This window comes from Dermacentor andersoni, chromosome 1 (genome assembly GCF_023375885.2).
Source record: "Dermacentor andersoni chromosome 1, qqDerAnde1_hic_scaffold, whole genome shotgun sequence".
NCBI classification, from domain to species: domain Eukaryota; kingdom Metazoa; phylum Arthropoda; class Arachnida; order Ixodida; family Ixodidae; genus Dermacentor; species Dermacentor andersoni.
This window is the reverse complement of record NC_092814.1, coordinates 115,595,399-115,619,397: the sequence shown is the minus strand read 5'-3', so window position 1 is coordinate 115,619,397 and position 23,999 is coordinate 115,595,399. Positions and strand designations below refer to the sequence as shown.

At 49.1% G+C, this 23,999-nt stretch overlaps 13 non-coding genes across 13 annotated transcripts; all 13 read right to left on the bottom strand.

Annotated features, from left to right (window-relative positions):
• Positions 1–248: 248 nt before the first annotated feature.
• On the bottom strand, positions 249–323 carry TRNAC-GCA (transfer RNA cysteine (anticodon GCA)). Its single transcript has one exon. It is a non-coding gene; the product is annotated as a tRNA-Cys (tRNA).
• Positions 324–1,548: 1,225 nt separating this feature from the next.
• Positions 1,549–1,620, bottom strand: TRNAC-GCA (transfer RNA cysteine (anticodon GCA)). Its single transcript has one exon. It is a non-coding gene; the product is annotated as a tRNA-Cys (tRNA).
• A 4,980-nt stretch (positions 1,621–6,600) lies between these two features.
• On the bottom strand, positions 6,601–6,672 carry TRNAC-GCA (transfer RNA cysteine (anticodon GCA)). Its single transcript has one exon. It is a non-coding gene; the product is annotated as a tRNA-Cys (tRNA).
• Positions 6,673–6,748: 76 nt separating this feature from the next.
• TRNAC-GCA (transfer RNA cysteine (anticodon GCA)) lies at positions 6,749–6,820 on the bottom strand. Its single transcript has one exon. It is a non-coding gene; the product is annotated as a tRNA-Cys (tRNA).
• Positions 6,821–6,893: 73 nt separating this feature from the next.
• On the bottom strand, positions 6,894–6,968 carry TRNAC-GCA (transfer RNA cysteine (anticodon GCA)). The gene has a single exon. It is a non-coding gene; the product is annotated as a tRNA-Cys (tRNA).
• A 9,900-nt stretch (positions 6,969–16,868) lies between these two features.
• On the bottom strand, positions 16,869–16,940 carry TRNAC-GCA (transfer RNA cysteine (anticodon GCA)). Its single transcript has one exon. It is a non-coding gene; the product is annotated as a tRNA-Cys (tRNA).
• A 76-nt stretch (positions 16,941–17,016) lies between these two features.
• TRNAC-GCA (transfer RNA cysteine (anticodon GCA)) lies at positions 17,017–17,088 on the bottom strand. The gene has a single exon. It is a non-coding gene; the product is annotated as a tRNA-Cys (tRNA).
• A 76-nt stretch (positions 17,089–17,164) lies between these two features.
• On the bottom strand, positions 17,165–17,236 carry TRNAC-GCA (transfer RNA cysteine (anticodon GCA)). The gene has a single exon. It is a non-coding gene; the product is annotated as a tRNA-Cys (tRNA).
• A 75-nt stretch (positions 17,237–17,311) lies between these two features.
• TRNAC-GCA (transfer RNA cysteine (anticodon GCA)) lies at positions 17,312–17,383 on the bottom strand. Its single transcript has one exon. It is a non-coding gene; the product is annotated as a tRNA-Cys (tRNA).
• A 5,003-nt stretch (positions 17,384–22,386) lies between these two features.
• On the bottom strand, positions 22,387–22,458 carry TRNAC-GCA (transfer RNA cysteine (anticodon GCA)). Its single transcript has one exon. It is a non-coding gene; the product is annotated as a tRNA-Cys (tRNA).
• Positions 22,459–22,682: 224 nt separating this feature from the next.
• On the bottom strand, positions 22,683–22,754 carry TRNAC-GCA (transfer RNA cysteine (anticodon GCA)). Its single transcript has one exon. It is a non-coding gene; the product is annotated as a tRNA-Cys (tRNA).
• Positions 22,755–22,983: 229 nt separating this feature from the next.
• TRNAC-GCA (transfer RNA cysteine (anticodon GCA)) lies at positions 22,984–23,055 on the bottom strand. The gene has a single exon. It is a non-coding gene; the product is annotated as a tRNA-Cys (tRNA).
• Positions 23,056–23,126: 71 nt separating this feature from the next.
• On the bottom strand, positions 23,127–23,201 carry TRNAC-GCA (transfer RNA cysteine (anticodon GCA)). The gene has a single exon. It is a non-coding gene; the product is annotated as a tRNA-Cys (tRNA).
• Positions 23,202–23,999: the final 798 nt, after the last annotated feature.

The following is a 23,999-nucleotide window of genomic DNA, read 5'->3' as shown; positions in this document are numbered from 1 at the left end:
GTCACGCTCGGTGGCCGGAAGTTGACTCGAATAAGAGCTCCCAGCGAGAAGTGCCCGCCTATAATTGATATAAAATAAGTGGAGAACAGAAAAAAAGCTGTAAAGGGGGCACCCGGGTTTGAACTGGTGACCTCTCGATTTGCAGTAGAATGCTCTACCAGTGAGCTATACACCCGAGTAAGAGGTCCCAACGAGAAGTGCCCACCAATAATAGCTATAATATAAGTGGAGAACAGAAAAAGAAGCTGTGAAGGGGGCACCCAGGTTTGAACCGGGGACCTCTCGATCTGCAGTCGAATGCTCTACCACTGAGCTATACCCTTTTTTTTTTCTTTATTGCCGGTAATCAGCAGTACATCGGAAGGACAACATAAGGAACATATATACACAGACAGATGAACTTCTCATCCGTTAACAAAAATTAATAAGTAAAAGCCGCCTGTTATATGTGAGCTGGCGTTGTTTAAAATTCTTTAAGATTAGCCAGGGGTTCTATCCTGGCCATCCAAGGCGGTGGGCACTCATGTGTAGCAAGCACATCAAGAAAACGTGTTATTTGTTCTCGAAAGAAAACACGGGCTGGTCTTGCATCGGGATCGCAATATAAGCCAGCCATGCGGGCTCGCCATATACAGTAGAGGCCAGTTAACATTATCTGATCGAAAGGTGTTCCGTCCTCGTCATCTATCGGTAGATACCTTATGCCATGTGGATCAAGAGGAAATTCTTTCTTTATTGTTCGCTGTAGAACATCCCAAAAGAAAACCCCCGCCCAACTGTGTAAAAAGACATGGTCTATTGTTTCTGGTTGTTTGCATATGAAGCAATCTGAGCCCCATGGCATGTAAAAGCCCCTTTCTTCTAAAAACGTTGCAACTGATAGTGTTCCTGTGTGTAGCTTGAAAAAGAAAGTTTTCATACCAGGCGGTACCTGCATTTTTTTAACACGTTTGAAAACATTCTGGCCTGGGCCTCGACTGCACATAGTTCGGTACCGAGGTGAGGGAAAAAGGCTGTCCAATAGATCATTGCGCAGCCTTTTTCTTGTGACCATAAACAAATATTCTTTGGAAAACCGTACAGCAAGGAAACGAACACTCAGCACAATTTCCTTATAGAATCCGAACACTGCCACCGGTACACTTTCAGAGCTTATAATAAACTCGGGTAACAAATGCGCAAGTCTAACTTTGCAAACCGATTGAAGAAATGAATTATCATTGTTCCTGAAGAAAAAGAACCGTCCGACTAATTGCCTCACAAACAGGTGGGCCAGCCCTAGCCCTCCATCTTTCACCCGTCTGAAAAGATTGTTGCGGCTGCATCTCTCCCATCCAGAACCCCACACAAACACGGCAAAAACTCTGTGCAATTTCTGTACATTGGCTCTGTTACAAAAAATGAATTGCATAACGTACCATAGCTTAGCTACGAAAAACAAGTTGCACACTGTAGCCCACTGAGCTATACCCCGGAGAAGAGCTCCCAACGAGAAGTGCCCGCCAATAATAGCTATAAAATAAGTGGAGAACAGAAAAAATGCTCTAAAGGGGGCACCCGGGTTTGAACCGGGGACCTCTCGATCTGCAGTCGAATGCTCTACCACTGAGCTATACCCCTTTTTTTTTTTTCTTTATTGCCGGAAGTTTCACCAAGCTAACACAAAGGGCATCATTTCTTGAAATAAGGTAAGTGATACATAAACATACACAAACACACATTCAACTTTGTGCGCATGCATATTGTGTGGTCAGTCACACTGTGGCTGGCCATGTCCAGTTTAAAATTCTTTTAATGTGGCGAGGGGCTCAATCCTCGCCAGCCAATCCGGAGGACATTCTTGTTGTTTAATTACATCAATGAACTTGGAAATATCGTCCCGGAAGAGCAGCCGCGCAGGCCGGCTGTCAGGCTCACAAAAGAAACCGGCCATTCGAGCCCTCCATAAACAGTGGAGGCCCATTAGCATAATTAAGTCCAAAGGCAAGCCGTCCTCATTTTCTACTGTCAGAAATCTAATACCTAATGGACTTAAAGGCAATTCTTTCTGTAGTGTTCTTTGAAGAACGTCCCAAAAGAAAACCCCTGCCCAACAATGCAAAAAAACATGGTCAATTGTTTCTAATTGTTTACATATAAGGCAATTTGCTCCCCATGGTAAATAAAAACCCTTCTCTTGTAAAAAGGCCCGTACCGGCAAAGTTCCGGTATGCAACTTAAAGAAAAAGGATTTAGTGCTTGGCTGCACCTGCATTTTCTTAACACGCTTTAACACGTCGTTTCCTTGTCCTCCACTGTTTATGGCTCTGTACATCGGAACCGGCATAATTATGTCAACTACATCCCTGTACAATTTTTTCCGCGACACCGAAAAGAGATAATCATTAGAAAAACGTACGGACAGAAAACGGACACTGTCAACGACTTCCCTTAGGTACCCTCGAAGAGAACCAGGCATACTTAAATTGGAGACCACGTACATCGGCAGATGCTTGTTCAGTCGTAACTGGCACATTGTGCGCAGAAAGGGGTCATGCACGTCTCGAAAAAAAAAAAACCGGTTTACTAGCTGCTTCACAAAAAGATGTGACAGGCCTAAGCCCCCGTCCTTGACTCTCCTAAATAAGTTCGTGCGGCTGCACCTCTCCCATTCTGATGCCCAAATGAACACAGCGAAAACTCTATGGAACCTTTGCACATTTAAACGAGAGCAACAGAAAACTTGCATAACGTACCATGTTTTGCTTATTAAAAACAAGTTACATACAGTAGCTCTCGCAAACATCGAGAGATGAGCACCTTTCCAATTTGTTGTTTTTTCCTTGAGTCGTTTGGCCTCTTCTAGCCAGTAGTCCTCATTCCGCCGGTAATGTTCGAGCGGAACGCCCAAGTATTTAGCTGGCGCTTTAATCCATCTAATGTTGGCGAACATTTCCGGTGTTGACTGCCATTCACCATGCCAAAAACCGAGACACTTATTCCAATTTGCAAAGCTCCCGGTTGTGTTTCCAAAATGTTTAACAATGGTTGTTACCTCTGTAATGCTTTCTTTTGTTGTACAGCACACCGCTACATCGTCTGCATATGCCAGGAGTTTCACTTCGGCTTCCATGAGTTTGAAGCCCTTTATGCTACTATTTTGTATGATTGCCAAACAAAAGCTTTCTAGATAGATGGCAAACAAAAGCGGGCTGAGAGGACACCCCTGACGCACGGAACGCTCTATATTAATGGGGGCCCCCAGTGTCTTATTAATAATCAGCCGTGTTGAGCAGTTCCGGTACGCCAGAGCTACCCCATCAGCGATGATTGATCCTACATTCACGTGCTCAAGAACTAATAACAAAATTTCGTGTGGGACAAAATCAAAGGCTTTTTCTAAATCTATCTGCAGGATCGCAACGGCATATCGAAAATCGTCACAGCATTCCAAGACGCCTCTCATCGTGTGTACATTTGTCGCAATAGTGCGTCCCTTTATACCACAAGTCTGGTGCGGTCCTACAAGATCCTTAATTATTGACTGTAATCGGCTAGCAAGAACTTTCATTAAAACTTTGTAATCCGTGTTGGTCAATGAAATGGGTCTGTATGCTGTGACTAGCCTCAGCATTGCTTTTTGGTTCGTCTTAGGAATAAGGACGGTATGGGCTTCAGAGAAAGACGGTGGTAATCTGTTGGTAGCAAAAACTTCGTCCAACAACGCTTTCAACAAAGGCACCAACTCGTTCTTAAACGCTTTGTAAAAGGCCGCGCCAAGACCATCCGGGCCTGGCGACTTATTAGGGCTCAGGTTATCTATAGCACTTGCTATTTCAGCATGCGTAATGGGTGCTTCTAGAAGTGACTTCGTTTCCGCTGATAGTTGAGGCATACGAGAAAGATAGTTTGCTCTGTATGCCTCGATATCGACTGGCTGGTATGCAAAGAGCCGCTCGTAATGCCGGTGAAAAGCACCTGCGATGCTCTCCCGGTCATTCAGTTCTTGGCCATTCACTTCAATCACTTCTATTTCGTTTCGCCGCGCATGCGTCTTCTCGATACCTAGCGCCCGTTTCGTGGGCGTTTCACCCACGGCCCATGATTGTGCTCTGGCTCGAACGAGCGCCCCGCGATAGCGGTTCTCCTCGAATTGCTCCAGCTGTTGTTTTATCCTAAGTAGGTCTTCATTAAAAAGACCTGGCTGTTTGCTTTCCAGTGCAATTAGTTTCCGCAATGTTTCCTTCAGCCCGTTCTCTCTCATTTTTTCACGGTATTTCAAGACGCTGCTTCTTTCGATGGCCTTTATTTTAAAACTTTGTTTTAGTAATTCCCAATCAACACCTATCTGCTTATTACCATCCAGTTTAACCTCGTTTATTGCTTCTGACACAAAATGGACAAAGTGCTCGTCACGTAGTAGCGTTGCGTTGAATTTCCACAGATCCCAGTTAAAACTATTACATCTTTTTTTTCCTTCACATTGCATTTCACTAGGCAATGGTCCGAGATAGAGACGGGTAGTACAGTGTAAATGTTACATGCAGGTATGATTTGAAGGGACACGTAAATCCTGTCTAGCCGAGCATGGCTAGAGCCCTGAAAATGCGTATACTGCACTTCGCGTTCCTCTTCTAGACATTCGGCAACGTCGGCAATATCATGCTCGTCTATCAGTTCTTTCAACAATGCGGTGCTCTTGTCGTTCGGTCTCTTTTTTGTAGCTCTATCCCTCCCACTCAATACGCAATTGAAATCCCCTAGCAAAACCAGTTGTTTCGTGACATTGAGATGCTTCTTAATTTCCGAAAAGAAAATGGTTCGGTCGTTATCCGCGTTTGGTGCATAAATACAAATGACCCGCCAGTCACGCTCGCCCAACGAAAAATCGCACCACACAATCCTACCCGACACACATGAAAAATAATTTTGTATCACAAGGCTTTGCAATTTTTTAACAAAAATGATGCAGCCAGCAGATGTTCCCACGGCATGGCTAACAAACACAAAATACTTAGACGTGAATCGAAGCACCATGCTTCCGGTTTCCTCCTCTCCGTCAACTTTTGTTTCTTGTACTGCCAACACGTCAATGTCCTGGTCCACCAAGTGTTGATAGACCTGACTCTGCTTTTTCTTGGCAGCCAGTCCTCGCACATTAAGTGTGGCGAAACTAAAAGACAGGTTGGAAGCCATCATTCACTAATATTTTTAAAAGGAAACCCGAAGCATGGTGCTTACCTTTAACGTCTAGCACAACGCTAGACGCCACCGTGCTTGTCCGGTTGCCCGGTGTCGCTTTTTTGCGGCGCCGGATTGTCGTCGACACGCCTCCCTGCCGCGACGTTCGGCACTGGCTTGTAGCCGCAGCGTCTCCCCAGAGGCGCCTTTGCAGGCGGTTCATCCGTCTTGTTTGCCTCATGGCTACCTTTGAGGTCTTCTTTTTCCAGCGGTCGCTTGACGGCCGCGCCAGCAACCGATGTATTGGTGGTCCCGTCAGCTGCCTGGTCCTTGCAGTCGGTCAGCGCGCCCACTACAACTTGCGGAAGGTACTCCCCTTTCTCAACGTCTTTCTCTGCCGTTGCCGGTGTCCTCGGAGATTTATTTGCGAGTTTAGGGGGCCGGTGTGTCTCCTCTGCAGCAGGTGCCACTGTAGTGGTGGTCTCTTGCAGTTTGGCCACGTCTTCCGTACCTCTGGCAGCTTCCTCAGCTTCAGCCACGTCCATGACTTCCTCTGCTGTCTTGTCACCTTCAGGCTGACCCACCGCTGTGGCGTAAGAACGCTCACATTTGGCGTCAACATGCCCGAAACGTCGGCACAGAGAACATCGGGGTACCTTACAGTCGCGGCGTACGTGACCGTTTCCTTTGCAGCGCAAACACTGCATCGGGCGTCCAGGGGCGACGACGAGGGCCAGCTCACCGGCGACCCGGATCTGATGGGGTAGGTCATCCACGGTGACACCGCTCTTGAAGTTCAACAGCATAGTCCTCGTCGTCGAGCCTTTGTCACTGACGCCTTCAACGCGCCAGCGCTCCCGGCTGACCTCCAGCACCTTGCCGAAGGCCGCAAATGCCGTCTTCACATCCTCGTCGTCGACACCGTGGAGTAGCCAGTGCAGCCGCAACTTCACCGTCCGGTCCTGCGAATCGATGATGAGGCAGCGCCGCCCCTTCACCTGAAGCTCCTTGACGGCCTGCAGACGCTTTGTTGCATCAGCGCCACACATGGTGACCGCCCAGACATGGTTTATCTGGTACGCTCCCAGCGCAACGACTTCAGGCAGCAATCCGGTAGGGCGCAGGGCGTCACGAAAATCTTCAACCTTGAAAGGCCTCGCCCGGATGTCGCCGTGTAAAAACACGGTGTTCAACGCGACACGACCCGCAGGCAGCTGCGGCAAAACAATCTGATAGTCGCTATCGTCGTTCTCGTTGAGCCTGTTACCGCGGGACGCGCCCGCCTGAGCCGCTCCATGGGAGCCCATGATTGCACGTCCGTTCGCTGTGGTGGCCGGAAGTGGAATCGACTGAGCTATACCCCCGAGTAAGAGCTCTCAACGAGAAGTGCCCCCCAATAATAGCTATAATATAAGTGGAGAACAGAAAAAAAAGCTGTAACGGGGGCACCCGGGTTTGAACCGGGCACCTCCCGATCTGCAGTCGAATGCTCTACCACTGAGCCATACCCCCGGGTAAGGGGTCCCAACGAGAAGTGCCCGCCAATAATAGCTATAAAATAAGTGGAGAACAGAAAAAAATGCTGTAAAGGGGGCACCCGGGTTTGAACCGGGGACCTCTCGACCTGCAGTCGAATGCTCTACCACTGAGCTATACCCCCGGGTAAGAGCTTCCAACGAGAAGTGCCCGCCAATAATAGCTATAAAATAAGTGGAGAACAAAAAAAAAAGCTGCAAAGGGGGCACCCGGGTTTGAACCGGGGACCTCTCGATCTGCAGTCGAATGCTCTACCACTGAGCTATACCCTTTTTTTTTTTTTTTCTTTATTGCCAATCCTCGACATGTCACCACAACACACATTCCTTAAATGATATAAACAAAGACCAAAGAAGCAAAAACGAATGAATACACAAACGGAACAAGGAACAGTAATATTTACATTCGTTGCCGTCCGCTACTGTGGCACGACGTTGTCGGATTAAAATTCCTTTAGTGCTGTAAGGGGTTCAACCCTCGACAGCCACTCAGGAACAGGCTGTTGCAACTTCTGCACTTCCACATACCGTTGCATGCATTCCCGGAAGTATACACGCGCTGGTCGGGCATCCGGGTCACAATGGTAGCCCGCCATTCTTGCGCGCCATAAACAGTGGAGGCCCGTAAGCATGATGACGTCGTACGGGAAACCTTCGTCGTCATATACTGGCAGAAACCTGATTCCGTGGGGATCTATAGGTAGCTCTTTTTTTAGAGTCCTTTGTAACACGTCCCAGAAAAAGACCCCTTCCCAACAGTGGATGAAGACGTGATCTATGCTTTCTGCTTTTTTACATATAAGGCAGTGGGTTCCCCATGGCATGTAGAACCCACGTTGTTCAAGAAAGATTTTAACAGGTAGAGTACCGGTGTGTAATTTAAAGAAGAACGATTTAGTGGCTGGTTGAACTGGCATCTTCTTCACCCTTTTCAATACATCTAGGCCTGGGCCTCCACTGTACAGGGCTCTGTACATGGGTACCAGCAATACACTGTCACATAAATCACGATATAACGTTTTCCGTTTTACACTCCACAAATATGCACTAGAAAAACGAACACGCAAAAAGGAAACACTCTGAATTATTTCCCTAAAGAAACCACGAACTGGTCCTGGCATTATTTCGGTGCCTACAACGAATTCGGGAAGTGATCTTGACAACCTCATTTGGATAGCAGTGCGTAGAAATGGGTCATTTGTGTCTCGAAAAAAGAAGAACCTGTTTACTAGTTGACGCAAGAAGAGGTGCGCCAACCCCAGACCACCATCCTTCACGCGCCGAAAGAGATTATCTCGGCTACATCGCTCCCAGCTCGATGCCCACACGAAAACAGCGAACACGCGGTGCAGTTTCTGCACATTAATCCGAGAGCACTGTAGGACCTGCATTACGTACCAGATCTTTGTTACGAGAAACATGTTGCACGCTGTTGCTTTCGCGAACATTGACAGGTGACCGGCGTTCCATCGGTCGGCTTTTTCTTTTATTTCTTTTGTCCGCTCCTTCCAGTACTCGCTACTGTCCTTGTAGGCATCAAGGGGTGCGCCAAGGTACTTAACTGGCGTCGTGACCCAGGTGACGTTCGAAAAGTGGTCTGGGGTGGACGCCCATCCCCCGTGCCAAAACCCCAAACATTTCTGCCAGTTCACGAAGCTATTAGTGGCATTACCAAACAGTCTGACGATACTCACAGCGTTCAATACACTTTGCGTATCTTTACAACATACGGCCACATCGTCAGCATATGCCAATAACTTCACCTCTGCTGCTTGGAGGCAAAATCCCTTAATGTATTCATTTTCAATGATGGCCTGACATAGCGTTTCTATGTAAACACAAAACAGGAGTGGGCTGAGTGGACAACCCTGGCGAACGGAGCGCTTCACGTTAATGGGGGCCCCCAGCCTTTGATTAATTATAAGTCTCGTATAGCAACTCCGGTACGCCATGGTCACCCCCTCAGTGATTATGTGGCCAAAATTAACATGTTCAAGGATGGTGAGCAATATCTCGTGAGAAACGCAATCAAACGCTTTCTCCAAGTCAAGCTGGAGGATCGCTACTGCATCACACATGGCATCACAACACTCCAGCACACACTTCAACTTGTGAATGTTAGTGAAGATTGTTCTTCCGCGAATGCCACACGTTTGGTGTGGGCCGACTACTTCCTTAATGACTGACTGCATACGCCGTGCCAGCACCTTCATCAGTATTTTGTAGTCACAGTTAGTAAGCGCTATGGGTCTATAGGAGGAAAGTTGCTTGAGCTTCTCGGTCTCTTCTGTTTTAGGTATTAGTACTGTATGGGACTGGCCGAAAGATGGTGGAAATATTTTCATTTGGTATGCTTCATTGAAAATTGCGGTCAAGATAGGAGCTAGGTGGCTTTTGAACGATTTGTACCAAGCGGCACAAAGACCGTCTGGACCTGGTGACTTGCCAGGGTTCAGGTCTTCGATGGCCTTTATCACTTCCTGTTCAGTTATTTGTCCTTCCAACGTTTCTTTAACGTCACTCGACAGCTGTGGCATTCGCTGCAAAAATAAGTCCTTGAAACTTTGCATGTTGACGGGCCTGAATGCGAAAAGCTTTTGGAAATGTTCAAAGAAGGCACGCCCTATATTCTTCGTATCAGTTACTACCAGCCCGTTATATTCGATGGCCTCAATCTGTTTGCGTCTGGAGTGCTTTTTTTCTAATCCCAGTGCTCTTTTCGAAGGCATTTCCCCGCATGCTAGTCTTTCTGCTCTCGCGCGCACGAGCGCACCTCGATAACGCTCTTCATCGAAAACCTCGAGCTTTTTCTTAATAGCACGCATATCTTCTTGATAAGCTGCGGGTTGCATGCATTCGAGCGTCACGAATTTTTCCAGTAATGTTTTTAAATCCCTTTCTCTTGCCTTCTCTTCATATCGTAGTACGCTACTTCTTTCAATTGCCTTGATTTTAATAGTTTGTTTCGACAGCTCCCATTCCTCGCCCAATTTCATAGAACTGTCTTTTCCAAAAGAATTCAGAGCATTCACTACCGTCTCGTTAAAAGTATCGTCCCGTAGAAGCTCAGCATTCATTTTCCACAGTTCCCAGACGAATTCGTTTCGTTCTTTTTTGCGGCCCACCCTGCATTTTACCAGGCAGTGGTCAGAAAAGGATACGGCAGTAACTGCATAGCACTGGCATTTTTCTACTAAATGATATGACAGGTAGATACGGTCTAATCGTGCATGACTTGTTCCCTGGAAGTGGGTGTACTTCACTTCTCGGTCAGCCCCGAAACACTGAGCGATATCCTCTAATTCAAATTCATGTATGATCTGCGCCATGATATCGCTGCTTTTGTCGTAAATTACGCGTCGCGTAGACCTGTCTTCGATGTTCAATACACAATTGAAGTCCCCAACACAGGCTATCGTTTTGTGCACAGACAAGTGGTGCCTCAAGTTCAAAAAGAAATTTACCCTTTCTTGCACCGTATTAGGCGCATAAATGCACAGCACGCGCCATTGGACATCGCAATAGCTGAAATCACAAACGACAAGTCGACCGGAAGAGCACGAGAAGTAACCGTCTATAACCAGGCCTGGAAGCTTCCTCACGAACAAGACACACCCCGCCGAAGTCCCTAAGGCGTGGCTCACTACCGTATAGTAGTTGTACGTGAACCTTTGCACCATGCTCCCGGTCTCCTCCTCGCCGTCTACCTTGGTTTCTTGCACTGCTAAAACGTCGAGGTCGTGGTCCACTAGCAGTCGATACACCTGACTCTGTTTCCTTTTGGCGGCCAGACCTCGAACGTTTAGCGTGCCGAGGCTAAGCGACGGGTTGGTAGCCATTACTGATTTAAACGGGAGGGGAGAAGGCCCGGAGCATGGTGCTCACCTTAACGTCTAGCTGACCGCTAGACGCCTCCGTGGCCATCCGGTGGCCGTCGTCCGAGTTCGTCTTTGGTCGGCTTCGGGGTGAGCCTACGGTCAGCCTCCAGGTTAGGCTTAGGCTTGAGGGTGGAGCGCCTGCCGGGTAGCGTCTTAGCTGGCGGCGCCTCGGAGTCACCGCTGGCCTTTCCGTCCACTTTCTCCTCCTGCTGCAGGGACCTCTTCACCGGTGCCGAGACGCTTTCGACGCGGGCGCTAGCAGGGGTCGCGTTGTCGTTTTCCGCTGCCTCCGTAGTATCTGTAGCCGGCTGGCGGCTCTCATTTTCTGTCTGGGTCACCCTGACGCTGATTAGTGCGGTTTCTGGCTCGTCGGGAGGAGGGACATTATTCGGTCCTCCTTTAGTCGGCGTCGTCGTCCCGCTCGCTTCTGCCACCGCATTGCCGCTTCCAGCTCCCTTGGCCGCATCCTCGGCCTCGGTCACGTCCATCATGTGGTCTGATGTCAACGGCTCGCTCTCCGCCGACCCCGCGGCTGCTGCGTATGAACGTACACAGTCCGTGTCGTTGTGTCCGAAAAGTCTGCACCGGGAGCAACGGGGAACCTTACATTCTCGACGAACGTGACCAGAGCCCCGGCAGCGCAGGCACTGCATGGGGCGACCTGGGGCTACGACCAGCGCAAGCTCGCCGGCGACGCGGATCTGGTGGGGCAGGTCGTCGACTTTCAGTCCAGCCTTCAGCTGCAGCAGCACAGCTCGGGTCGTCGAGCCCTTGTCGGAAACGCCATCCACCCGCCAGCGCTCCCGGGTTACTTCCGTGACTTTGCCAAAGGAAGCCAGCGCAGTCTTTACGTCTTCATCATCCACACCATGAAGAAGCCAGTGAAGACGAAGCTTCACCTGCTGTTCTTTAGGGTCGATGACCAGGCAGCGACGCCCCTTGACCTGAAGCTCCTTCAGTGCAGCCAGCTTTTGGGCCATCTCGGCTGTCTTCATCGTCACAGCCCATACGTGGTTGATTTGGTACGCTCCAAGGGCGACGACGCCAGAGAGCATACCAAGAGCTTGAAGCGCGTCCCGAAAATCCTCTACGCGAAACGGGCGAACACGAGTGTCGCCGTGCAAAAAAACTGTGTTTAACACGATGCGTCCTGTAGGTAGACGAGGCAAAATAATCTGGTAGTCCTTATCTTCCGATGTCGAAAGCCTGTTGCCGCGGCTAACAGCCGCATAAGCCGCTCCACTGGAGCTCATGATCCCGCGATCCGTTCAGCTCGGGAGCCGGAAGCAGAATGTACTGAGCTATACCCCCTTTTTTTTTATTTATTGCCGGTCTTCGACATTACTCAGACGATACAGGTATCACACACTTATGTATCACAAATTCCAACCATTGGAAGAAACAAAAAAAGAAACACGAACGGAAGGTGCGTAAGGATAGGAACCGCACAATTGAGCCGTCTGTCCATATTGGACTGGCGTTGTCAAAGTAAAATTCCTTCATGGCTGTCAGGGGTTCTAGCCTTGACAGCCGATCCGGTAGACATTCCTCTAGTTTCTGAATTTCAATAAATCGCGAGATACATTCTTTGAAATAAGCACGAGCTGGCCTAGCGTCAGGATCGCAATGGTACCCTGCCATACGGGCCCGCCATATACAGTGTAGAGCATTCAACATAACAAAGTCATAGGGAACCCCGTCGTCATCTTTAATGGCCAGATACCTGATACCTTGGGGGTCCACCGGTAGCTCTTTCTTCAGGGTTCGCTTTAAGACGTCCCAGAAGAAAACTGCCGCCCAGCAATGTAGGAAAACGTGATCTATATTTTCGGGCTTCTTGCATATCAAGCAGTGCGACCCCCAAGGTACGAGACAACCCCTTTCCTCCAGAAACGTCTTCACGGAGAGCGTTCCGGTGTGTAGCTTAAAGAAGAAGGTCTTTACCCCTGGTGGCACCTGCATATGTTTTACTCGTTTAAGTACGTCCTGTCCTGGCCCTCCATGTATATGGATCTGTATAAGGGCACTGGGAAGACTATGTCGCATACATCTCTATACAATATTTTCCTTTTCACTTCACAAAGATAATCACTTGTAAAACGAACGGAAAGGAAGTGTACACTGTCGACCACTTCCTTGAAATAACCACGCAGCGTTCCCGTCATGCTAGCCGTGCGAACAACATGTGCCGGCAAGGCGTTACTCAACCTTAGCTGACATACGGTGCGCAGAAAAGGGTCGCGCACATCGCGAAAAAACAAAAATCGGTTTACAACTTGACGAACAAAAAGATGCGCCAGCCCCACACCCCCATCCTTCACTCTTCTGAACAAATTTGTTCGGCTGCACCGTTCCCATGTTGATCCCCAGATGAAAACCGCATACACTCTGTGCAGCCTTTGCACATTTACTCTAGAACAATACAGTGTTTGCAGGACGTAATATAACTTAGTAATAAAAAACGCGTTACAAACTGTCGCTCTTGCAAAAATGGACAGGTTATTACCTTTCCATTTATCTACTTTTTCTTTCAGTTCTTTGGTTTGGTTCCTCCAGTATTCGTCGCTGCTATTGTACCTGTCTAGGGGAACACCCAGATACCTTGTCGGAGTTCTCACCCAGTTCACGTTCGCGAAACAGTCGGGCGCAGAAAACCAGTCCCCGTGCCACAGCCCTAGCGATTTGCCCCAGTTTACTCTGCTACCCGTTACGGCACAGAAATGCTTTACTACAGATATTGTTTCCGTTACGCTCGGTTGGTCAGTGCAACACACTGCAATGTCATCTGCATATGCAAGCAACTTCACTTCTGTCGCTGCCAATCTGAAACCCCGTATTCCGTCATTTTCATTAATTGCTACACACATTGCTTCTACGTAGATAGCAAATAACAGCGGGCTGAGGGGGCAGCCTTGGCGCACTGAACGCATGATGTTAATGGGGGCCCCCAGAGACTTATTTACAATTAATCTTGTTGTGCAATTCTGGTACGCCAAGGCCACGCCCTCAGTGATGATGGAACCGACATTAACATGATCTAAGATGGCAAACAAGATAACGTGAGCGACACAATCGAACGCTTTCTCTAGGTCGAGCTGAAGAACTGCAACACCGCCACCGGTGACGTCACAGCACTCGAGCACACATCGCATCTTATGGATGTTTGAAAAAATAGATCGCCCTTTGATGCCACAAGTTTGATGGTCTGCGACTATTTCCTTGATGACGCCTTGAAGCCTGCTAGCTAAAACCTTCATAAATATTTTATAATCGACGTTTGTTAGTGAAATCGGTCTGTAGGATGACACGAATCTTAGTTTGTCTATTTGATCGCTCTTCGGTATTAGAATGGTGTGCGTTTTTCCGAAGGAAGGTGGTAACGATTTCTTCTCGTATGCATCATTAAATACGTGTGCTAGCAAAGGCGCCAGTTCTCTTTTAAAAGCCTTATATAGACCTGCGCTGAGTCCATCAGGTCCCGGTGATTTACCCATGTTCAAATCGTCGATTGCCTTTTCGACTTCCCTCTCCATTATTTTTTCTTCTAATCGCTTTTTAACATCATCACTCAAACGTGACATGCGATGCAGAAAACCTGCTTTAAAACCGTCAACATTCGCTTCCTGAAATGCAAAAAGCGACTGGTAGTGCTCAAAGAAGGCTTGACGAATGCTATCACTGTCGTCAACGACATTCCCATTCACTAAAATCTGGTCGACATGGTTTCTTCGTCCATACGCCTTCTCTAAACCGAGCGCCCTTTTCGTGGGCGTCTCCCCTGCCGCTAGTGCATCTGCTCGTGCTCGCACGATGGCGCCTTGATAGCGTTCCTTGTCAAACAGTTCAAGTTTTTCTTTGACGTTTCGCACATCGTCTTTGTACGCACCAGGCTCTTTGCACTCAAGCGTTAGCAGCTGCCCAAGCAGTGTTCTTAAACCCTTTTCTTTCATTTCCTTCTCGAATTTTTTACAACTGGATCTTTCTATCGCTTTCATTTTAATCTTTTGTTTAAAACTTTCCCACTTGTCGACGATTGTTCCCGCAGCATCACATTGAACTTCATTAACCGCATCCCTTACTACCTGTAAAAAGGGCTGGTCATTTAGTAACAAGGCATTAATTTTCCACATATCCCAGTTAAATACGTCTCCTTTTCATTATACCTACGTTACATTTCACCAGGCAGTGATCTGAAAACGACACTGGTACTACACAATAACTGTGGCATCTTGGAATTGTATCCAATGAAATGTAAATTCGGTCCAAACGCGCATGGCTGCTGCCCTGAAAACGTGTAAAAGTCACTTCACGGCCCCCTTCCAGACATTCAAAAACATCATCGAGTTCATTTTCATTAATTAAATTTGATAACACTTCACTGCTTCGGTCACGCACACCTGTATTATTGACTCTGTCTCCAGCACTTAACGCACAATTAAATCCACCTAACAGCATCACTCGCATATTACAACATACATATTGTGAAAGGTTCGAAAAAAAAAAACGGACGCGCTCATCTACTGAATTCGGCGCATATACGCATATAACGCGGAACTCAGCGTCACGCATAACAATATCACAAAGAACAATCCTTCCTGACTGACACGAAAAAATGCTTTGAATCTGCAGTTCAGGCAGCTTCTTCACAAAAAGAACGCACCCTCCAGCCGTGCCTACCGCATGGCTAACCACCGCAAAATACCTAGTCGTGAAACGTCGCACCATGCTCCCGGTCGCCTCCTCTCCTTCAACCTTAGTTTCCTGGACGGCTAGTACGTCTATGTCGTGGTCAGTGACCAACCGTAGGACCTGACTTTGCCTACGACTAGCCGCCAGCCCTCTCACGTTTAATGTGGCAAACCTAAGGGACGGTATTTGAGCCATCTTGATCTAAAAGAAAAGTAGGCCCGGAGCATGGTGCTTACCGCTCACGACTAGCCCTCGGCTAGCCGCCTCCGGGACCTCCCGGCTTGTTGGTGTCCTTAGACGTGGCCGCTTTGTCGGCAGGCTTCTTTTCAGGCGGTACATTGGGCTTTGGCTTGTAGCCCAACCGCCTCCCATGAGGCGTCTTCGTCGGCGGTCCCTCACTGGTGCTGGTTGCCCGGTCCTCGCGGTCCTTCGTCTGGTCGTGGGTGCGCTTGACGGAGGCAGCAAGAGCCCCAGTATGGTCGTCGTCGGTGACGCTCTCGTCCTGCTGCATTGCGGTCGCGTCTTCAGGTGCGTCTTCACTGACGCTTCCCGTCGCCTGCCCCTCAGTCGTAGCATCCCGTTCCGCCTTACTTGGCTTATGAGTGGCCTGAGCCACGTTGCCGTCTGCCTCCAGAATCGTCGTCCCACTACTTGTCGCTGTCGACACCATGTCACCGGTTCCTTTAGCCGCGTCCTCCGCCTCGGCCACGTCCATGAGGTGCTCTGCCGCAACATCATTCGCTGGTGGGCCGGTCACAGCGGCATAGGACTTCACGCATTCAGCGGCGACGTGGCCGAAACGTCTGCACCGGGTACAACGTGGGACTCTGCACTCACGGCGGACGTGTCCCGTGCCGTGGCAGCGCAGGCACTGCATCGGTCGACTGGGAACGACAGCCAAGGCTAACTCTCCACCAACGCGGATCTGATGGGGGAGATCTTCCACCTTCATGCTGGCCTTCAGCTTGAGAAGGACGGTCCTGGTGGTTGAGGTCTTGGTTCCCATGCCTTCAACGCGCCACCGCTCCCGGCTCACCTCCTCCACCTTGCCGAAAGCCGCGAAAGCCGTCCGGACGTCCTCGTCGGCAACGCCGTAGAGCAGCCAGTGAAGCCTAAGCTTCACCTGTTGGTCCTGCGGGTCAACGATGAGGCACCGTCGTCCCTTCACTTGAAGTTCCTTCAGGGCAAGCAGCTTTTTCGTTGCAGCTTCATCGCAGAGGGTAACTGCCCAGACATGGTTGATTTGGTAAGCCCCTATGCATACCACATCAGACAGCAGGCCCGTCGGCAGAAGGGCATCCCTGAAATCCTCCACCTTGTACGGCCTCGCACGTACATCACCGTGCAAAAAGACGGTGTTAATCACCAGTTGTCCTTTAGGCAGCTGCGGCAAAATAAAAGCATAATCCTTATCATCGTTGAGCCTGTTTCCGCGGCCAAAAGTGGCCGCTGTCGCTGCTCCACTGGAGCCCATGATTCTGCCGACCGCTCAGCTCGGCTGCCGGAAGCAGAATGACTGAGCTATACCCCCGGAGAAGAGCTCCCAACGAGAAGTGCCCGCCAATAATAGCTATAAAATAAGTGGAGAACAGAAAAAATGCTGTACAGGGGGCACCCGGGTTTGAACCGGGGACCTCTTGATCTGCAGTCGAATGCTCTACCACTGAGCTATACCCCCGAGTAAGAGCTCTCAACGAGAAGTGCCCCCCAATAATAGCTATAATATAAGTGGAGAACAGAAAAAAAAGCTGTAAAGGGGGAACCCGGGTTTGAACCGGGGACCTCTCGATCTGCAGTCGAATGCTCTACCACTGAGCTATACCCCCGAGTAAGGGCTCCCAACGAGAAGTGCCCGCCAATAATAGCTATAAAATAAGTGGAGAACAGAAAAAAATGCTGTAAAGGGGGCACCCGGGTTTGAACCGGGGACCTCTCGATCTGCAGTCGAATGCTCTACCACTAAGCTATACCACCGGGTAAGAGCTCCCAACGAGAAGTGCCCGCCAATAATAGCTATAAAATAAGTGGAGAACAGAAAAAATGCTGTAAAGGGGGCACCCAGGTTTGAACCGGAGATCTCTCGATCTGCAGACGAATGCTCTACCACTGAGCTATACCCCCTTTTTTTTTTTTTTTTTTTCTTTATTGCCAATCCTCGACATGTCACCACAACACACATTCCTTAAATGATATACACAGAAACGAAAGAAAAAGACAAAAAGGAAATAATGAATACAAAAACGGAACAAGAAACAGTAATATACACATTCGTTGCCGTCCGCTACTGTGGCATGACATTGTCGTATTAAAATTCCTTGAGCGCTGTCAGGGGTTCAACCCTCGGCAGCCACTCAGGAACAGGCTGTTGCAACTTCTGCACTTCTACATATTTTTGCATACATTCTCGAAAGTATAAACGCGCCGGTCGGGCATCCGGGTCACAATGGTAGCCCGCCATTCTTGCGCGCCATAAACAGTGGAGGCCTGTTAGCATGATAAGGTCGTACGGGAATCCTTCGTCATCATTAACTGCCAGAAACCTGATTCCGTGTGGATCTATCGGTAACTCCTTTTTCAAAGTCCTTTGCAACACGTCCCAGAAGAAAACCCCCTCCCAACAGTGGATGAAGACATGATCTATGCTTTCCGGTTTTTTACAAATGAGGCAGTGGGTTCCCCACGGCATGTAGAACCCACGTTGTTCCAGGAAAATTTTAACAGATAAGGTACCGGTATGTAATTTAAAGAAGAAAGATTTCGTGGCTGGTTGAACTGGCATCATCTTCACCCTTTTCAAGACGTCTAGGCCTGGGCCTCCACTGTACACGGCTCTGTACATGGGTACAAGCAATACACTATCACACAAATCACGGTATAACTTTTTCCGTTTTGCATTCCACAAATATTCACTTGAAAAACGAACACGCAAAAAAGAAACACTATCAACTATTTCCCGAAAGAACCCACGGACAGATCCTGGCATTATTTCGGTACCTACTACAAACTCGGGAAGTGATCTTGAAAGCCTCATTTGGATCACCGTGCGCAGAAATGGGTCGTTTGTATCTCGAAAGAAGAAGAATCTATTCACCAGTTGACGCAAGAAAAGGTGCGCCAACCCCAGACCACCATCCTTCACGCGTCGGAAGAGATTATCTCGGCTGCATCGCTCCCAGCTCGATGCCCACACGAATACAGCGAACACGCGGTGCAGTTTCTGCACATTAATCCGAGAGCACTGTAGGACCTGCATCACGTACCAGATCTTTGTCACGAGAAACGTGTTGCACGCTGTAGCTCGCGCGAACATGGACAAGTGAACGGCGTTCCATCGGTCGGCTTTTTCTTTTACTTCTTTTGTTCGCTCCTTCCAGTATTCGCTACTGTCCTTGTAGGCATCAAGGGGTGCGCCAAGGTACTTAACTGGCGTCGTGACCCAGGTTACGTTGGAAAAGTGGTCTGGTGTGGACGCCCATTCCCCGTGCCAAAACCCCAAACATTTCTGCCAGTTCACGAAGCTATTAGTGGCATTACCAAACTGTCTGACGATACTCACTGCGTTCAATACACTTTGCGTATCTTTACAACATACAGCCACATCGTCAGCATATGCCAATAACTTCACCTCTGCTGCTTGGAGGCAAAATCCCTTAATGTATTCATTTTCAATGATGGCCTGACATAGCGTTTCTATGTAAACACAAAACAGGAGTGGGCTGAGTGGACAACCCTGGCGAACGGAGCGCTTCACGTTAATGGGGGCCCCCAGCATTTGATTAATTATAAGTCTCGTATAGCAACTCCGGTACGCCATGGTCACCCCCTCAGTGATTATGTGGCCAAAATTAACATGTTGAAGGATGGTGAGCAATATCTCGTGAGAAACACAGTCAAATGCTTTCTCCAAGTCTAGCTGGAGGATCGCAACTGCCTCACACATGGCATCACAACACTCCAGCACACACTTCAACTTATGAATGTTAGTAAAGATGGTTCTTCCGCGAATTCCACACGTCTGGTGTGGGCCGACTACATCCTTAATGACTGACTGCATACGCCGTGCCAACACCTTCATCAATATTTTGTAGTCGCAATTAGTAAGCGCAATGGGTCTGTATGATGAAAGTTGCTTGAGCTTTTCGGTGTCTTCTGTTTTCGGTATTAGTACGGTATGGGACTGGCCAAAGGATGGTGGAAGTATTTTCAGTTCGTATGCTTCGTTGTAAACGGCGGTTAAGATATGAGCTAGGTGGCCTTTAAAAGATTTGTACCAGGCGGCACAAAGACCGTCTGGACCTGGCGACTTGCCAGGATTCAGGTCTTCGATGGCCTTCATCACTTCATGTTCTGTTAATGGTCGTTCTAAGGTTTCTTTAACTTCAGACGACAGCTGTGGCATTCGTTGCAAAAATAAATTATTGAAATCGTGCATGTTGACAGGCCTGAATGCAAAAAGTTTTTTGTAATGCTCAAGGAACGCATGCCCTATGTTATTGTTATCGGTTAATACCACCCCTTCATATTCAATGGCCTCAATCTGCTTACGTCTGGAATGTTTTTTTTCTAGTCCCATCGCTCTTTTCGTTGGCGTTTCCCCGCATGTTAGTCTTTCTGCTCTAGCACGCACGAGTGCGCCTCGATAGCGTTCTTCGTCGAACACTTCGAGCTTTTTCTTAACAGCGCGCATATCGTCTTGATAAGCGCCCGGTTGCTTGCATTCCAGCGTCGCCAATTTTGCCAGCAATGTTTTTAAATCCTTTTCACTGGCCTTTTCTTCATAACGCAGTACGCTACTTCTTTCAATTGCTTTCATTTTGATGGTTTGCTTCAACAACTCCCATTCCTCGCCAAACTTTATAGAACTATCCGTTGCAAAAGAATTCAGAGCAGCCACTACCTTTTCATTAAAAGTTTCATCTCGTAGCAGCTCAGAATTCATTTTCCACAGTTCCCAAACGAATTTGTTTCGTTCTTTCTTGCTGCCTACCCTGCATTTTACCAGGCAGTGATCCGAGAATGATATGGCCGTAACTGCATAGCACTGGCATTTTTCTACCAAATCGTATGATAGATAGATCCGGTCTAATCGTGCGTGACTTGTGCCCTGAAAGTGAGTGTACATCACGTCTCGGTCAGCCCGAAAACACTCAGCGACATCTTCTAATTCGAACTCATGTATAATTTGTGCGAGGATATCGCTGCTTTTGTCATAAACTACGCGTCGCGTAGACCTATCCTCAGCATTCAATACGCAGTTGAAATCCCCTACACAGGCTATTGTTTTTTGCACAGAGAAGTGATGCTTTAGGTTCAAAAAGAAAGTTGCCCTCTCTTGCACTGTATTAGGTGCATAAATGCACAACACGCGCCATTTGACATCGCAATAACTGAAATCACAAACGACAAGTCGACCGGAAGTGCACGAGAAGTAACCGTCAATAACCAGTCCTGGAAGCTTCCTCACGAACAGCACACATCCCGCCGAAGTCCCTAAGGCGTGGCTCACTACCGTATAGTAGTTGTACGTGAACCTTTGCACCATGCTCCCGGTCTCCTCCTCGCCGTCTACCTTGGTTTCTTGCACGGCTAAAACGTCGAGGTCGTGGTCCACTAGTAGTCTGTAAACCTGACTCTGTTTCTTTTTGGCGGCCAGACCTCGAACGTTTAGCGTGCCGAGGCTAAGCGACGGGTTGGTAGCCATTACTGATTTAAACGGGAGGGGAGAAGGCCCGGAGCATGGTGCTCACCTTAACGTCTAGCTGACCGCTAGACGCCTCCGTGGCCATCCGGTGGCCGTCGTCCGAGTTCGTCTTTGGTCGGCTTCGGGGTGAGCCTGCGGTCAGCCTCCAAGTTCGGCTTAGGCTTGATGGTGGAGCGCCTTCCGGGTAGCGTCTTAGCGGGTGGTGGCTCGGAGTCACCGCCGGCCTTTCCGTCGACTTTCTCCTCGTGCTGCAGGGATCTCTTGACCGGTGCCGAGACGGATTCGACGCGGGCGCTAGCATGGGTCGCGTTGTCGTCCGCCTCTGCCTGCGTTGCATCCGTAGCTCGCTGGTGGCTCTCATTTTCTTGCGGGGCCGTCTGCACGCTCTCGACTGTAGCTGCTGGTTCCTTAGGGGGAGGGATATTATTCCTTCCTGCTTCGGCCTGCTTGGTCGTCGCGCTCGTTTCTGCCGCCACGTTGCTGTTTCCAGCACCCTTGGCCGCTTCCTCCGCCTCGGTCACGTCCATCATATGTTCTGATGCCGACGGCTCGCTCTGCGCCGAGCCCGCGGCTACTGCGTAAGAGCGTACACAGTCCGCGTCGTTGTGTCCAAAAAGCCTGCACCGGGAACAACGGGGAACCTTGCATTCTCGTCGAACGTGGCCAGAGCCCCGGCAGCGTAGGCACTGCATGGGGCGACCTGGGGCTACCACCAGCGCAAGCTCGCCGGCGACGCGGATCTGGTGGGGCAGGTCGTCAACTTTCATTCCGGCTTTCAGCTGCAGCAGCACTGCTCGGGTCGTCGAGCCCTTGTCGGAAACGCCATCCACTCGCCAGCGCTCCCGGGTCACTTCCGTCACTTTGCCGAAGGAGGCCAGCGCGGTCTTGACGTCTTCGTCGTCCACCCCATGCAGAAGCCAGTGGATACGAAGCTTCACCTGTTGTTCCTTGGGGTCGATGACCAGGCAGCGACGCCCCTTCACCTGTAGCTCCTTCAGGGCAGCCAGCTTTTCGGCAGCCTCGGCTGTCTTCATCGTCACCGCCCATACATGGTTGATTTGGTATGCTCCAAGGGCGACGACGCCAGAGAGCATACCAACAGCTTGAAGCGCGTCCCGGAAATCTTCCACACGGAACGGGCGAACACGAGCGTCGCCGTGCAAAAAAACTGTATTTAAAACAATGCGTCCTGTAGGTAGCCGAGGCAAAATAATCTGGAAATCCTTATCTTCCTCCGTCGAAAGCCTGTTGCCGCGGCTAACAGCCGCATATGCCGCTCCATTGGAGCCCATGATCCTACGATCCGTTTAGCTCGGGAGCCGGAAGCAGAATGCTGAGCTATACCCCCGGAGAAGAGCTCCCAACGAGAAGTGCCCGCCAATAATAGCTAAAAAATAAGTGGAGAACAGAAAAAATGCTGTAAAGGGGGCACCCGGGTTTGAACCGGGGACCTCTCGATCTGCAGCCGAATGCTCTACCACTGAGCTATACCCCCGAGTAAGAGCTCTCAACGAGAAGTGCCCCCCAATAATAGCTATAATATAAGTGGAGAACAGAAAAAAAAGCTGTAACGGGGGCACCGGGGTTTCAACCGGGGACCTCCCGATCTGCAGTCGAATGGTCTACCACTGAGCCATACCCCCGGGTAGGGGCTCCCAACGAGAAGTGCCCGCCAATAATAGCTGTAAAATAAGTGGAGAACAGAAAAAAATGCTGTAAAGGGGGCACCCGGGTTTGAACCGGGGACCTCTCGATCTGCAGTCGAATGCTCTACCACTGAGCTATACCCCCGGGTTAAAGCGTCCAACGAGAAGTGCCCGCCAATAATAGCTATAAAATAAGTGGAGGACAAAAAAAAAAAAAAAACTGCAAAGGGGGCACCCGGGTTTGAACCGGGGACCTCTCGATCTGCAGTCGAATGCTCTACCACTGAGCTGAAACCCGGGGTAAGAGCTCCCAACGAGAAGTGCCCGCCAATAATAGCTATAAATTAAGTGGAGAACAGAAAAGAAAGCTGTAAAGGGGGCACCCGGGTTTGAACCGGGGACCTCTCGATCTGCAGTCGAATGCTCTACCACTGAGCCATACCCCCGGGTAAGAGCTCCCAACGAGAAGTGCCCGCCAATAATAGCTATAAAATAAGGGAACAGAAAAAAAATGCTGTAAAGGGCGCGCCCGGGTTTGAACCGGGGACCTCTCGATCTGCAGTCGAATGCTCTACCACTGAGCTATACCTTTTTTTTTTTTTCTTTATTGCCAGTCCTCGACATATCACAACACAAATTCCTAAATGATATAAACAAAGACCAAAGAAGCAAAAAGGGAGGAATACACAAACGGAACAAAGAACAGTAATATTTACATTCGCTGCCGTCCGCTACTGTGGCACGACGTTGTCGGATTAAAATTCCTTAAGTGCTGTAAGGGGTTCAACCCTCGACAGCCACTCAGGAACAGGCTGTTGCAACTTGATCACTTCCACATACCGTTGCATGGATTCACAAAAGTACACACGCGCCGGTCGGGCATCCGGGTCACAATGGTAACCCGCCATTCTTGCGCGGCATAACCAGTGGAGGCCCGTAAGCATGATCAGGTCGTACGGGAAACCTTCGTCGTCATATACTGGCAGAAACCTGATTCCGTGGGGATCTATAGGTAGCTCCTTTTTTAAAGTCCTTTGTAACACGTGCCAGAAAAAGACCCCTTCCCAACAGTAGATGAAGACGTGATCTATGCTGTCTGTTTTTTTACATATAAGGCAGTGGGTTCCCCATGGCATGTAGAAACCACGTTGTTCAAGGAAGATTTTAACAGGTAGAGTACCGGTGTGTAATTTAAAAAAGAACGATTTAGTGGCTGGTTGAACTGGCATCTTCTTCACCCTTTTCAATACATCTAGGCCTGGGCCGCCACTGTACGGGGCTCTGTACATAGGTACCAGCAAAACACTGTCACATAAATCATGATATAACTTTTTCCGTTTTACACTCCACAAATATGCACTTGAAAAACGAACACGCAAAAAAGAAACAC